The sequence below is a fragment of the Ascaphus truei genome, chromosome 16 (assembly GCF_040206685.1).
Source record: "Ascaphus truei isolate aAscTru1 chromosome 16, aAscTru1.hap1, whole genome shotgun sequence".
Taxonomy (NCBI): Eukaryota; Metazoa; Chordata; class Amphibia; order Anura; family Ascaphidae; genus Ascaphus; species Ascaphus truei.
Window position 1 is genome coordinate 15394362 of NC_134498.1, and position 15940 is coordinate 15410301.

The 15940-nt window shown below is 45.5% G+C and overlaps 1 long non-coding RNA gene across 3 annotated transcripts in view; it reads right to left on the reverse strand.

Annotated features, from left to right (window-relative positions):
- Positions 1-7837, reverse strand: part of LOC142467669 (uncharacterized) — a 52613-nt gene extending 44776 nt beyond the window's left edge. The window contains exon 1 of one of the 3 annotated variants that reach the window (XR_012788465.1): positions 7643-7837. This is a non-coding gene — a long non-coding RNA (uncharacterized LOC142467669). Of the gene's footprint in view, positions 1-4807; positions 4934-7642 lie in introns of those variants that run through there. The other 2 variants (XR_012788467.1, XR_012788466.1) reach the window with 2 other exon arrangements.
- Positions 7838-15940: the final 8103 nt, after the last annotated feature.

Below are 15940 nucleotides of genomic sequence, written 5' to 3' on the forward strand. Positions count from 1 at the left end.
GGGCGTGGCACCGGATGTCAAGAAGACCCCGGAACAAGGTATTGTAATACAGATTCACTAAGAATAAAACTAGTACAACCTTTGATTGTCATGTTTTATTATTTTAATGTTTAATTTGTTTTTTTCTTTTCTTTTATGGGTTCCTGTTCCTGGATCGTGTCGTGGATTGTTTCTTGGATTTCTTCGTGGCTTGCTTCCTGGATTGGTTCCTGCACTTGTTCTTGGATTGGTTCCTGGATGGTGTCGTGGATTTGTTCCTGGATGGTGTCGTGGATTTGTTCCTGGATGGTGTCCTGGATGGTGTCGTGGATTGGTTCGTGAGTAAGCTGATCAACGGGAGTCGGTGGGGGCAAGTAATGGTAAGTTAAATAAAGAAATGTACTTAATGTAACTGTTTTTTGTGTTGCTTTTTCATGTTTTCATTTTTTATAATGCATATCATTTCTTCCCACTGTATGTATGTCTGTATGTATGTGTACAGATATATATACAGGGTAAGAAATGATAGTGTTGTTAAAGCTTCTAATTCTGTATTGTTAATCATTGTGGCTATGCATTGATGTGTGCTAAATGTATTTTATTTTTAGACAGATGTAAGTTTTGGGCTTCCAGGCCGTACAATAGGATATGGAAAGCCTTGCTTTAGTATATTGTATTTGTTGGTGTACTTTTTTCTATGTTTTGAAGTGGTTCTCTGTTAGGATAGCTTTAGTTCATTGTGTAATTGGTATGGATGGTATTTTAATTGTTTAGGGATGTAATTGATGTGTGGTAATTCATTGATGGTGAGTTTATTGTATTAAATAATATACTTCTTGTGATGTATGGCGATTTGAGTGGCATTATTGTATTGTTAACATTGATTTGCAGCGTGTACATGCAGTTTACATGTTATGCTACATGTATACACTGTAAATGCAATGTTTTATGAGGCATGTGAGCCTACAGATTGAATGATTAAATGGAATTTGGTTAGGCAATTGGTTTTTATTTCACTGAAGATGTTATGCATAACTGTTGTAGGCATTGCAGGATGGCTTCACCCCTTAATTACCTTTCAGGTTAGTACCCGATAAGGTGATTAAGGGGTTCAGTGTTATGTTAATGATATTGAAATGTTGTGGCTATTTCTAATGTTGGCAACGGACCCCAAGGATGATGCTGGCGACGGAGACTTCTTATTGATGAGGTTAGTACAATTTTATTTACATTTTAACGTTATTGAATGTGTTTAATAATGGCCAAATAATGTATTATCCCTATGTGGATAATAGTTATTTGGCACATTATTGTACTGTATGTGCTGGGGGAGGGGGTATTAGGCCCAAGGGTATTCGGTAGGACTCCCCTGTGGGTATTGGGTGAGGGTGGTTGGGGGGCTTTGTGGGGGAGGGTATGTGGGTGATGGTGGCTTAACCCCTTAATAACTGTAGCGGTTAATAACCGCTATGGTGATTAAGGGGTTAGGGGACATTAATTTGGATGTTGTAATTCTTGTGTTTGTTTTGCAGAAGCGGATGGGGCATGGGCAGGATGAAGATGAGGATGGCCTTCATCGTGGCAGTGGGACATGGGTGAGTGCTATATGTATTTAAAGTCTTTATTGTTGTGTATGTATTGTAAATGGACAACTGCACTATTATCCTTTTGTGGATAATAGTCATTGTACCAATTACTATACAGTATGTTAGGGGGGTATAGGTGTTGTTGGGTATATATATATATATATATATATATATATATAATATAATTATTTATTTATGTAGTTATTGTGGGGCTGGGGTGTGTATTTTTTTAATATTGTGGCTAGTGGGGGTGGGTGAAAGGGGTATTAGCCCCAACGGTGGTAGTTTAGGGCTTGCGGGTGGGTAGCGGGAGGCCTTAACCCCTTCAGGACCGTAGCGGTATTAACTGCTACGGTCGTGAAGGGGTTAAGTGCCCTCGCAACCCCCCCGCAAGTCCTAAACTCACACCCAGGGCCAAATACCCCCCTCACCCATCCCCGCTACCCACAATAACGCTGGCACGGTGGGTTAACCCCTTCATTGCCTTAGCGGTTAGCCGCTAAGGTAATGAAGTGGCTTTTAAATGCCTTTTTCCTGCCTCGGATGCATGCCGGGGGGCTCCGGTGCGGGTATCAGCTCCGGAGACCCCCGGCATCAATCACAGGCAGGAAAAAGGGCTGATTTTTCCTAAGTGTCGCCCTTGCCGATGCTTCTCCTTCAGCAAGTTGCCAACTTTAGTTGGCGGGCTGGATTGGCCATAAAATCTCCAATCTGGCCTGCCGATCAGCACCAAAAAGCTGATCGGGGCTTACTGAATTCAGGCAGGAAAAAAAAGTCCCGATAAGTGGCTTATCGGCAGCCGGGTGGCGAAAAAAATTTTTTCGCAAGAAAAGTTGCCGATAATTCCCACTTATCGGGGCTTACTGAATCAGGAGGGCAAAAAACGGCTATAAAATGCCGAAAAAGCCTTATCGGGGCTTACTGCATGAGGCCCTTGGAGTGGTCTTTCTCATATAGTAGTGAATTTGGCATTAGGTTGTGACCATGTGAATTCATTCAGAACTCCTTCAGCCTACAACTGCGTCGTCCCAAATGTGGCATCTGAAAGGGTCCCAAGAACTACTCCACTCTGCCCAGAACTAGAAGGCTAAGGGCGAACATCTGGGACTTCTTGCTGCTATTTGTTTTGTCATCCCCACCCTCTGCAGTGCTTATGACTGGACAAAGGAATTTCAAAGCCCTGCTGAATTCATTCAAAACCCTTTCCACCTACATCTGAGTCGCCCCAAAGGCGGCAGCCAAAGGGTCTCACTCGTTTGCTTCCATTCACTGCTCTTACAGCCAGTGCCGGATTAAAAAAACGCCACCCTTAGGCACTTGCAGCAAAGAGAGTGAGTGGGTACTTGCTAGATTTATGAAAACTTAATTTTGTGTATTACACCTTTGCACTATGATCTTTTTCTAATCACATGACTGAGAGGAGTTTGTGCTTTGGAGTGTTTTTGTGACCCGTAGGCACTTACCTGGTGCTACCCTCCTCCTACAGCGCAGCGCCGTCCCATTGCCATGTGGACTGTGCATGCGCGATTGGTGCTTGCCGGCCACGTAAGCACGATCGGCAGCGCCAGCGGCAAGTACCATTCCCGCCCCAATGCCGCCCAAATTTTTTGCCGCCTTAGGCCCGGGCCTAATTGGAAATCCAACCACTGGTTACAGCTGCTCAGTTATTGAGTTGGGTAAAGTCTTCTAGCACAACACTTTACAGGCCTATCCTACCTCTTCTAGTTCAATGTTAACCTTGTCTGTAACTGTTGCAAATACCCATAATCATATATTATCTCTATCTGTCCATGAAATCTCTGGAAAAGGATTGTAAAATGAATGTATTACCACTGTTTAATGCAACCATGTAGTATCATAACTCTGTGCCCAGGACATACTTGAAAACGAGAGGTACTTTCTGGTAAAATTTTTTAGAAATAAATGTGATTGATACACAGGTGCTAACATGGTCTCAATGCTGAAATTTCCTGTACCCTCTAAAGGTGCCTGTTTAGCAGCTAATGTCCCTCTATCCACTACAGATATACAGTAGCTGGCTTCATTGTTCCCTCTGGTGCGTTATAAAAGGTATGTTCTGATATTCTGCGTCAACGAATGCAATTGAATCCAATAGAAGTTCTGCAAAATTCTGCGTGATAATGGGATATGTTGTGTTATCACAATACCATGAGGCTAGCTGCATCCTGTATTTTACATTTATCTTCTTGAGAATCAAGGTCATATATGAAACTGCCAGCAGTAATCCATAAATTGTTCTAACTTTTCTCAACTTTACCCAATTTCTTCTTCTGAGCTACAGTAGAGACCATAACAAAGATAGTTGAAATGCACTGATGACAGGCAACACTACATTTAAAGGTACTGTACAATGCAAACAACGTAAAATTAAATTACTATAAAAACTATTCAGTACAATATATTTTATTGTAAAAATAATGCTTCAACATCACACATGAATCAATAGACATGAAAACCGTTGCCTAATATGAGAAGAAACAGCGTATTTTTTTTACTCTCTACAATAGTGGTTGAATGTACTGTGCCTCTTTTTAATAAATTCTGTCCCTATTAAACACAAGGGTAAACGCTTTGTACTACTTTTCTACAATATTTCTGCTTTCAAAAACAATGTATGTTTGTAAAAAAAATTAGGGTTATTCTGTGTTTGTAGTATTCGATACCCTCTAATGCAAGAGTCGCCAACTCCAGCCATCAAGGGCCACTAACAGGTTAGGTTTTCAGAATATCCCTGCTTCAGCTCAGTCTGAGCCACTGATTTAGCCACCTGTACTGAAGCAGGAATATCCTAAAAACCTGACATGTTGGTGGCCCTTGATCACTGGAGTTGACCCCCCCTGCTCTTGTACTGTATCATCCCACTTTGACCACTGCTTATCAAAAAACTCTAATACTGTGTATTGAATTTTTTTTATTATTATTCAGTGACAACTTTTTGGGAATACCAAGGAATGAGGCAAATTCCAATTTTGGACCAAAATTTGCCCATATTTATCTGTAAATGCAATCTGGTTATATCATTTGGTGAACATTTTCTATACTGGGAATGTATAATGGCATTGCCATTCCCAAACATGAAGCGTTCAGTAACTCCTACAGTAATGTCAACAAAATAAAGTGTCAGAGGAATTTCAAAGCACAGCCGCCCACCGTGTGTACACTGTCAGTACATAATAGTACTTACAGTAAGTTTCTATAATTAAAGGAATTTGGTCACTTACTGTATCTGGCAAACTTTCAACTCTTTCAACCCTTTGAGTGCCGGAGGAGTAATTTTGACCCGGGTGGTCATTTTGCAGGAGGAGTCCTCCACCTACACCTTCCTCACTGGCCAGGTCCCTTCCTGCGCTCCCTGGGAACACAGGACACGATCTAACCTGCAAAAACCTCTCCTGGGCAGGACTTAATCACTACATCATGGGGCAAGTTCCCATTACATCGTGACTACGTAATGGAGCCCCTAAAGGGTTAATATACAGTATGATCATGGTTTGCACACAATAATTTAATATGCAATTATTAATGAAGAATCCCTTTGACTTGAATTAGGCGTTCAGTCTGTTAGTGCCAGTCCGGCATTATCACACTTTAATGAAACACCTCCTAAAAGTAGGATGTGAAGAGAAAATCTTGCTTTGTGTCGGCTTTTGTGCCTGTGTTAAGGAAACAAGACATGTTACCTCTTTCTTTTTAACATACTGTAACAAAAGCTTGTCCTAAATAAAGTTACTGGGGTTAGTCTGAATACAGTATACAGATGTAACGTCATTAACTTTTGGTGGGGACGCCGTGAGGTGTGGTAATAACACTTTGTTGTTCTCACCTCCCCTGCGACTCCGCTACGGTTAGACGGAATAATTATTTGTGCCGTTAGCACAGTAGCGCCACCTATCATTACTGCAGAGCACTGCAAAAAACACTAAAACTCAATTTTTTCCGGTAGCGGCGCACTCGCGAGTCAGTTGCGAGCAGCCGACAAAATATCGGGAGAATAGACGAACTCCACGAGGCCATGCAGAAAATAAATGATGCTACATCTGTATACACTATTTAAAGTATTCCAATATTATCTAAGAAGTGCGAAGAAATCTAAATATTACAATGCAGAAAGCATGACAATTATATTATTGTAGGAAGATGGTCATCCTCATTGAGTATTTTAAAATAACAACTGTATTCTTAGTTTATACAACTACCCTCCTCCCTAAACATTGTGAAATACTAATCTTCTAGTACAGGGGTGGCCAACTCCAGTCCTCATTGATTGAGCCACTGATTGAGCCAAATGTGCTGAAGCAGGGATACCTGTAAAACCTGAACTGTTGGTGGCCCTTGAGGACTGGAGTTGACCCCCCCCTGCTCTTGTACTGTATCATCCCACTTTGACCACTGCTTATGAAAAAAACACCCCTGATATAGCAGGTGTTCTGTTTATTTTTTTTATAGCCGATGAAAGATAATACCAACGTGTTTCTAGAGCCTAGTGTGTCGTAACGTAGGAACCTGTTTTCATTTCAGTACTGTCATTTTTAGCTTGCAGACTTTGCCAGTCCATGAGGGGCAAAGGCCTACATTCATTAAACTGTGATAGGCCAAAGTATTGTTATTAACACAAAAACATAGGCTTCATTTTTAGTGTCCAAGTCACCACAGTGTTATCGTATAAAATAACGGGTATTTTTATGCATATTTGAAAGATATTGAATTCGAGCATACAAATCTACTATATATTTCTGAAATGACTGTATGTTTGTCTGCATGCCCTGTGTCCCTAGGGGAAATCTGATTGGTCCCTTGGGCTGCCCGCCCCCCACACCTCTCATTGGCCTGAGGCGGAGTGACGGCCCAAAAAAAACACACAAACACACACACACAGTGTCACACACACACAGTGTCACACACACACACACACAGTGTCACACACACACACACACACACACACACACACACACACACACACACACACACACACAGTGTCACACACACACACACACACACACACACACACACACACACACACACACACACACACACACACACACACACACACACACACACACACACACACACACACACACACACACACACACACACACACACTGTCACACACACACACACAAAGTGTCACACACACACACACACACATACACACACACAGTGTCACACACACACACACAGTGTCACACACACACACACACACACACACACACACACACACACACACACACACACACACACACACACACACACACACACACACACACACACACACACAGTCACACACACACACACACAGTGTCACACACACACACACACAAAGTGTTACACACACACACACACACACACACACACATACACACACACACACAGTGTCACACACACACACACACACACACACACACACACACACACACACACACACACACACACACACACACACACACACACACACACACACACACACACACACACACAGTGTCACACACACACACACATACACACACACAGTGTCACACACACACACACACACACACACACACACACACACACACACATACACACACACACACACACAGTGTCACACACAGTGTCACACACACACACACACACACAGTGTCACACACACACACACACACACACACACACACACACACACACAGTGTCACACACACACACACACACACACACACACACACACACACACACACACACACACACACACACACACACACACACACACACACACACACACACACACACACACACACACACAGTGTCACACACACACACACACACAGTGTCACACACACACACACACACAGCTCCCTGAACATCGTGACCCGCGCGCACCTCCTCCTCTCCCCGTGTCTCCCGCACTTTCACCCTGCCCCCCCCCACCGGCGCCGCTACAGTCAGCGGGACACACACACTATTATTACCCCTTCAGCGCCCCCCCCCACCCAGTGTCAGCGGCCGTGCGAGACCCCACTTCTATATCTCCCACCTCTCCCCCCCACACATATACATGCCCCCTTTCCCCGGCGCTCACAACTCACCCCCCTCCCCGGCGGGGGAACAGCCAGTGGCCAGGCAGGCTGCCTCGTGGCACCGAGTGCCCAAGATGGCGGCGGCCTCCCTCGCGGCTGCGGCCGGAAGCCTCCCTGTTTCCCGCGCTTTCAGTCCCCCCCACACCCCCCCCCCGGTGCCATTACAGTCAGCGGGGGAGCGGAGCGTGCGGGACACAGCGGGGGAGCGGCCACAACAAGCTGCCTCCCGCCTCAGATCCACGTGGGACCTGCCGGATGAGTGAGCGGCCGGACGGGTGAGTGAGCGGCCGGACGGGTGAGTGAGTTGCCTTCACCTCCCCTCACCACCCTTCACCTCCCCTCACCCACCCCTCACCCCCCTTCACCTCCCCTCACCCCCTTCACCTCCCCTCACCCACCCCTCACCTCCCCTCACTCCACTTCCCCTCCCTTCCACATCCCCTCCACCCCCCTTCACCTCCCCTCCACCCCCCCCCTTCACCTCCCCTCACCCCCCTTCACCTCCCCTCACACCCTTCACCTCCCCACACCCACCCCTCACCTCCCCTCACCCCCCTTCACCTCCCCTCACCCCCCTTCACCTCCCCTCACCCCCCTTCACCTCCCTTCACCTCCCCTCACCCACCCCTCCCATCACCCTCCCCTCACCCTCCCCTCCACTCACTCCACTTCCCCTCCCTTCCACATCCCCTCCACCCCCCCTTCACCTCCCCTCCACCCCCCTTCACCTCACCTCCACCCCCCCTTCACCTCCCCTCCACCCTGCTTCACCTCCCCTCCACCCCCCTTCACCTCCCCTCCACCCCCCCTTCACCTCCTATCCACCTCCCCTTCACCTCCCCTCCAGCCCCCCCTTCACCTCCCCTCCACCCCCCCCCCTTAACCTCCCCTCCACCCCCCCTTCACCTCCCCTACACCCCCCCTTCACCCCCCTCCACCCCCCTTCACTCCCCTCCACCCCCTCCACCCTCCCCTCCACCCCCCCTTCACCTCTCCTCCAACCCCCCCTTCACCCTCCAATCCACCCCCCCTCCACCCCCCCTTCACCTCCCCTCCACCCCCCCTTCACCTCCCCTCCACCCCCCCCTTCACCTCCCCTCCACCCCCTCTTCACCTCCCCTTCACCTCCCCTCCACCCCCCCCCTTCACCTCCCCTCCATCCCCCCCCCTTCACCTCCCCTCCACCCCCCCCTTCACCTCCCCCCCTTCACCTCCCCTCCACCCCCCCTTCACCTCCCCTCCACCTCCCCTCCACCCCCCCTTCACCTCCCCTCCACCCCCCCTTCACCTCCCCTTCACCTCCCCTTCACCTCCCCTCCACACCCCCTCCACCCCCTTCACCTCCCCTTCCCACCACCTTCCCCCCCCTTCCCACCGCCTTCCCACCGCCTCCCCCCCCTTTCCACTGCCTTCCCCCCCTTCCCCCCGCCTCCACCCCGTCCCCCCCTTCCCACCGCCTCCACCCCCCATTTTCCCACCGCCTCCCCTTCACGCCACCTCCCCCTTCACACCACCTCCCCCCTCCTCCCCCTTCACACCACCTCCCACCTCCCCCCACCCACCGCACGCATTCAACAGACAACCCACACACTCGACACACACCTGCCGCATCCTGCCCCTACGCAACAATATCACTGACCAGCTGTCACCCGCACTCGCCACACACCCGCCGCCTCACACCCTAGCAGGACCCCAACCCACAGCCAGCACTCACTACCCACGTGCCACCCGTACTGAACAACCATCCGCCGCCTCACACCCTAGGAAGACACACGCCTCACATTTTCACATCACTTATGTCACCAAAATATACATTGTACTGTGGTGTGTTTACAATAAAGCATTTTTAAACAACATCGTATTACATTTTCTTCCATCTTTCTATTCAACATTTTTATCCAACCTTTACAACAAATAGTCATCTATTGTTCCACGATTTATAAATAATACTCCCTATTACGCATTTACATCCCGGGCAACGCCGGGTATATCAGCTAGTGTGTTAATAATACTCATGTTGATCGTAGTCATCAAGCTACAATATCTGACGATAATGGGCTACTTTCACACTTTAATGCAAAATTCTTTCACCTACACCAGGCTGGAGTTAGGCCTATCTTGCCAGTATATACATAAAGAAAAGAACAGACAAGCACTACCTGTATCAGTATAAATGTAGTTTAAAACCTGTAAAAGCAAGTAACACTCACTTAGGCTAAGTCCCCGGTGGAGGTTGCTGCACACGCGCATGGAGTCCTGGCGGCACATGCACAGCTTAAAACCATGATCTGTGGTCTGTATGGAGCGATGGGAGGCACGGGGGCATGGCCAAAATGGGGGGGGCATGGCCAGAATGAATGGGGGGGGCATTGCCAGAATGAGGGGGGCACGGTCATTGGTCAACAGTGGCTGCGCTCCCATTGGTTCGAGCTATCTGTCCTCATAATGGCTCCCAGTGCACCACGTGACCGCATCGCCACATGGGAACATAATTGTGTTGTATCCCCTGATGGCTGACACGCCAACCCACTGCGTGAGCCAACACACAAGAAGACACTGGGGCCTGCCACTATTGTGGTGAGTGACTGGTGTGCGGCGCTCTCCACCGTCACCACCAGGGACCTAGCCTTACATATGAGAAGGCAATGGTGGACACAACAGGGGGCGTGTAAAGGGACCTCGATAAAAAAAAGTCCTCCGTCATCTGCTAGAAGCAAACCCGCTTGTCCTTCAAGTACTAGGGTCGCGCACTAGATCCCACAGTCAGGGTAATCTCGCAATCCTCATTTGGCTTCGATACATCCAGTTGTGTGCTACTCGCGATCTGGTCTGTAACTCACTTTGGCATTCGGCTTCCGCCATGCGGAATGATGTGGGGATTGGAGTCCCCGCCCTCCTATAGAAACTGCCACTGTTAACCCTACGCGTTTCACTCACATGGGCTTACCCTGACAAAAACGCGTAGGCTTCTACCAGATGACGGAGGACTTATTTTTCGATTGTCCCTTTACCTGCACCCTGTTGTGTTCACCATTACCTTCTCACATGTAAGGGAGTTTTACTTGCTTTTACCTGTTTTAAACTACATTTATACTACTACAGGTTGTGCTTGTCTGTTCTTTTCTATTTATTTAATTAAGGATCCCCCGCAAGGTCAATAAAGGACTTCCATACCCCAAGTTCACATGGACTGAGCACAGCAGATATCACATTGCAGCAATACCCCAATTAGGATGTCTAGTTTAGTACTGTTTATTTGGTTGTGTTAACATTATATACAAATATGCAACATTACCTAAACTATCCTTGAATAGATGATAAAAATGTAACACTTAAACATTTGACAAGATATTAAACCCTTGGTAACCTAAGTGACCAGCTACTCAAACGAATCAATGACTAGCTGACCGCTGACTGCTACAAAGGGGTTAACTCAATCTGAATTCCTTACTCATTATGTCTTTATTGTATCATTTGGGGTTTATCATTTATATAGCACCAACCGGTATACGCAGAGCTTTACAGAGATATTATACAAGACATAACACCGAGAAGAACACAACTAATTGCATAATACTTAGAAATACACTGGCGACACACTTTATTCGAGCTCGGCTAGTCCCACGAATTCGGGTATACCCGGGTGTATTGAGGTTTGTGACTGTTTTCTGCCCGAGTGCATTGAGGTATTTTTCAGGCAGGGATTGAAGCATTTTATTCCTGCTGGCTGCAATACTGCACAGTATATATATATATATACTGCATTACAATTCATGAATTTATGCCATCTGGTAGACACGCTAAGCATTGCAGCCTATTAAATCCTAATCATTATCATTTAACAGATCAGCCGCCCGTCAGCCAGGCATGAACCCAGGCTGGGAAGGCAAACGCAACGGGGCTTGTCAGAGGTGAGGAGCGGTGCATTCCAGGTATCTGCCAGGTACATACTGGGCATTTGCTCGAATAAAGTGTGTCGGTGCAGTACACATTGAGCAAACAGAACCCTTACTCAAGAGTTTTGGGAGACATACAAAGTGAAGCAGAACATGGAAGAGCAGATGTTATAGAGCAAGGCTAAGAAGGTAAGTGCTTATGCAATGGATAAGGGCTCATGTGGTTGTTTAGCATTACTTTCAAAGGGCGGTCCTTGAAGATATGGAGAGAGGGAGCTTAATGGAAAGTGGGGGGATGAGAGTTTGAGAGGTACGAAGCAGTGTGCAAGAAAGATTTAAGATACATGAAGGACAGAGCAGTGGACACATGGACAGTAAGACGAAGCGTTGAGAAGAGCGGAGGAGGTGAGCAGAAATATAAGTAGGGGAAGAAAAATGAAAAGCCTTAAATGAGAGAAGGATGTTGTGTCTTTTTCATCTCTTCTTTTTTCATCTCTTCTTTTTTCTCTCTCTCCTTTCGTACACTTTTTCTCCTTGCCATGACCCTTTCTAGTTATTTGACTTCGCCTGTACCCAACATACTCTCATACTTCTCCCCGTGCCCTATATTTTATCCGCAAACCCCCACTTACATTTGAAATTTTCCGTTCTCTCTCCCTTTTTGCCATATTCCTTTATTGTCCCTTTTCCTCATGTCCCATATATATTCTGTACCTCCTGAAGAAATCCTAAGGGAAGAAACGCGTAGAGTGAAGGTGATTCACAGCCAGCCCTCCAAACCGGAACTCCCGAAGTCTCACTGACGTCACATCCGCCCTGCTGGAACGCAGGAGTGAGACGCACGCTGAGAAGAGGGAAGGAAAAACTGCACCAAGATACCGGAGGCGAGATGCATTGCGTATCTAAATGCTTTTAAATAGCATACATCATGTGAGTGTATTGTTATATTTTTAACCACTTCAATACAGTTTTTAAACAGATCGCGCTATGTTGGCTTTTCTGTGTTTAACCATTTAAGGAATACATTCCCACACCGAGGTTCCAGCCAGCTTATCATCACTGCAGACATATACCCAAAGATACCTTTACATACACAGTATCATCCTCACACTTGTGAGTATAAATAACAGCAGACTTAAAGAAGAATACATATTTATTTGTCACAATACTGCACCATCAGTTTTATTTTTTATATCTCCACATGTTTGCGCTTCCCTTTGATCACCACGTCGCCATATTCACCTGGGATTGAGAGAGCAATCCTGCACTGGGTCACAGCAGCATTCAAGGATTTGTTTGTATCACTTATATTTATTCAATTTATGGTTTATATGTTAATATTGGATTAACACGTGTTTAAAGCTTATTATAGAGCGCCACTTTTGATATATCACTATTTGCACTTATATTCTGTACCTAAGCCTGGGAGGGGTAATTAAGTTAGTGCTACTTAGATTCTTTTAGGTAATAAGGCCTTGAGTGACAGCAGATTGTCATAGGCATCCTAGTTTGATGATACTATAACTATTACATGATCAGGAGTGGAACCAGAGTCACCCTTTGCCTTTCTAATCAGTTATCTGCCAGAGGGGCCAGCAAGAAGGGATTAAGGGCCTCATTCAAAAAGCCTCGATAAGGCCCTTATCGAGCATTTATCGAACAAAATGGCTACTCGTATTCAGTAAGCCTCGATAAGTGCTCGATAACGGCCTGTATCGACGCAAAATCTTATGATCCAAATAAAATCGCCAATAGAGCGGCGATCAGCCGCTTATCGACCATTTTCGGAAGGATCATAAACTCGCGCGATTCTGGTACCCGCGAGTCAGCTGTCGCCGCCTATCGTGCCTATCGCAGCCCTAAAAGGCGATCTTCCCAAATCCAATTCACCTCAAAATGTAGGTAGATTGGTGGGGATATGACCTTGATGAGCTGCGATATGTCTGGACTGAGAAAAATTCAGGCCCTTTTCCTGCCTCGGATTGATGCCGGGGGTCTCCGAAGCTGATAGCCATTAATAGCAGCACCGGAGCCCCCCAGCATGCATCCGATGCAGAAAAAATGCATCTACAGCAACTTCATTACCTTAGCGGCTAACCGCTAAGGCAATGAAGGGGTTAAACACCCATGCAAGGCTTACTGTGGCTAGCGAGGGTGGGTGAAGGGGGAATTTGGCCCTTAGTGGCTGTTTAGGCCTTGCGGGGGGGTTGCGGGGGACTTAACCCTTCATTACCTTAGCGGTTAATACCGCTATAGTAATAAAGGGGTTTACGCCACCGATACCCGCCCGCAAGGTCTAAACACCCATCCTTAGGGCTAATACCCCCTTCACCCATCCGTGAGGCCTAAGCACCCACCCCGGACTGACTATACCCACCCTGTACCCATTGAGTAGTATAGTGGTACATCATACCCATATAATAATAATATGGGCATGATAAGCCTCTATAGCACTCAATGGGCACCCTAAGTACAATACATTAATACACAAAACACACAATAATAAAACATAACTAAACTCCAAAAAAAACACACTTCACTAAATATAAACAGTAGCCAGCTAATCCAATGAATACAAGCAATAACAACATCAACAATGAATGAATGAAACCATTAACCAATCAAACCAATTAATTCCTAAGCCAACTCAAAATGAATAGTAACACTAACCAATCAAACCAATTAATTACTACAACATTAATGAATTTAAACATTAAAATAGAAAGAAATAAATTCAAACAATATCTGAAATAACCATAAAACGCAGTAGCTAACATAATACAACATTAACTAAAAGCGAACACCAATCGCAAAACATTTTATTACCATTAAGCAGGAAAAAACAAACAAGACATCCACATAATAAACTGAAATGAAAAAAAACAAAAGCAATACCAAGCCAGAAATGCCCCCCAAATATTGTCATAATAATGTATTAATCTGTACCCTAAAGTGGTACCGCTTCTAATGGTAAGTAATATATTGAATGTTTGTAAATTTCTCTTTTTACAGATTTATTCATTCGATGTGGTTTTTAAATTTTTTGGGGGAGGCACATTGATTTATAATATATTAATCTGTACCACTTTTGGGTACAGATTAATAAATTATTATGACAATATTTGGGGGGCATTTGTGGCTTGGTATTGCTGTTGTTTTCTTAATTTCAGTTTATTATGTGGATGTCATTGTTTGTTTTTTCCTGCTTAATGGTAACAAAATGTTTGCGATTGGTGTTCGTTTTTAGTTAATGTTGTATTATGTTAGCTACTGCGTTTTATGGTTATTTCAGATATTGTTTGAATTTCTTTCTTTCTATTTTAATGTTTAAATTCATTAATGTTGTAGTAATTAATTGGTTTGATTGGTTAGTGTTACTATTCATTTTGTGTTGGTTTAGGAATTAATTGGTTTGATTGGTTAATGGTTTAATTAATTCATTGTTGATGTTGTAATTGCTTGTATTCATTGTATTAGATGGCTACAGTTTTTATTTAGTGAAGTGTGGTTTTTTGAAGTTTAGTAAGGTATTGTAATTAGGGTGCCCATTGAGTGCTATAGAGGCTTATCATGCCCATATTATTATTATATGGGTATGATGTACCATTATACTACTCAATGGGTACAGGGTGGGTATAGTCAGTCAGGGGTGGGTGCTTAGGCCTCCCAGGTTTGTATCGGGTCAGGGCGGGTTAACCCCTTAATGACTATAGCGGTTAGTAACCGCTAAGGTGGTTAGGGGTCATTAGAATGTCTTTATTATGTATATATGCTTTCCTGCTACGGAGGACAGAGGGACCTGCTGTTGTGGTAAGTATAACTGTATTTATTTACTTTATTTATGTATGCTAATGCAGTGTTTAATAATGGGCAAACAATCTATTATCCATATCTGGATAATAGTTATTTTGCCCATTACTGTACTGTATGGGTTTGGGCGGAGGGGGGGAGCGTGTATTGATGTTTATTAAAATGTTTCTTTTTTTTTATTCAACAAAAAGTTTTTATTGGGACATGGTACAGTTCGCATACAGTCTAACAACCCATTATCATACATGTGTGATCACGTTCCCATTTTTTTTTAATGCCAAACGGTACAAATAATAACGTACTGTGGGGAAAAAGAAAAAAGAAGAAAGACGACGGACATACGAGACGAACAAGACGAACCCAGGGGCGGATGGGGGGGGAGAGGGGGGTGGGGGAGGGCCAATCGAGGAGCGTCTCCTGCCTGTGATCTGCAACCTCCGATAGTGTGCTTGTTCAGTGTGGGTCTTCTCATTGCCATCTTACTGTCTGCCTACGTCTGCCCTACCAGTGCTCTGTTCTGTCGCTGTCCGTGCCCCCCCCCCCCGAGGAGAACGCATTTCTTTCTATCACAGCAGAATATTGGTGGCATTCACCCCAGGGA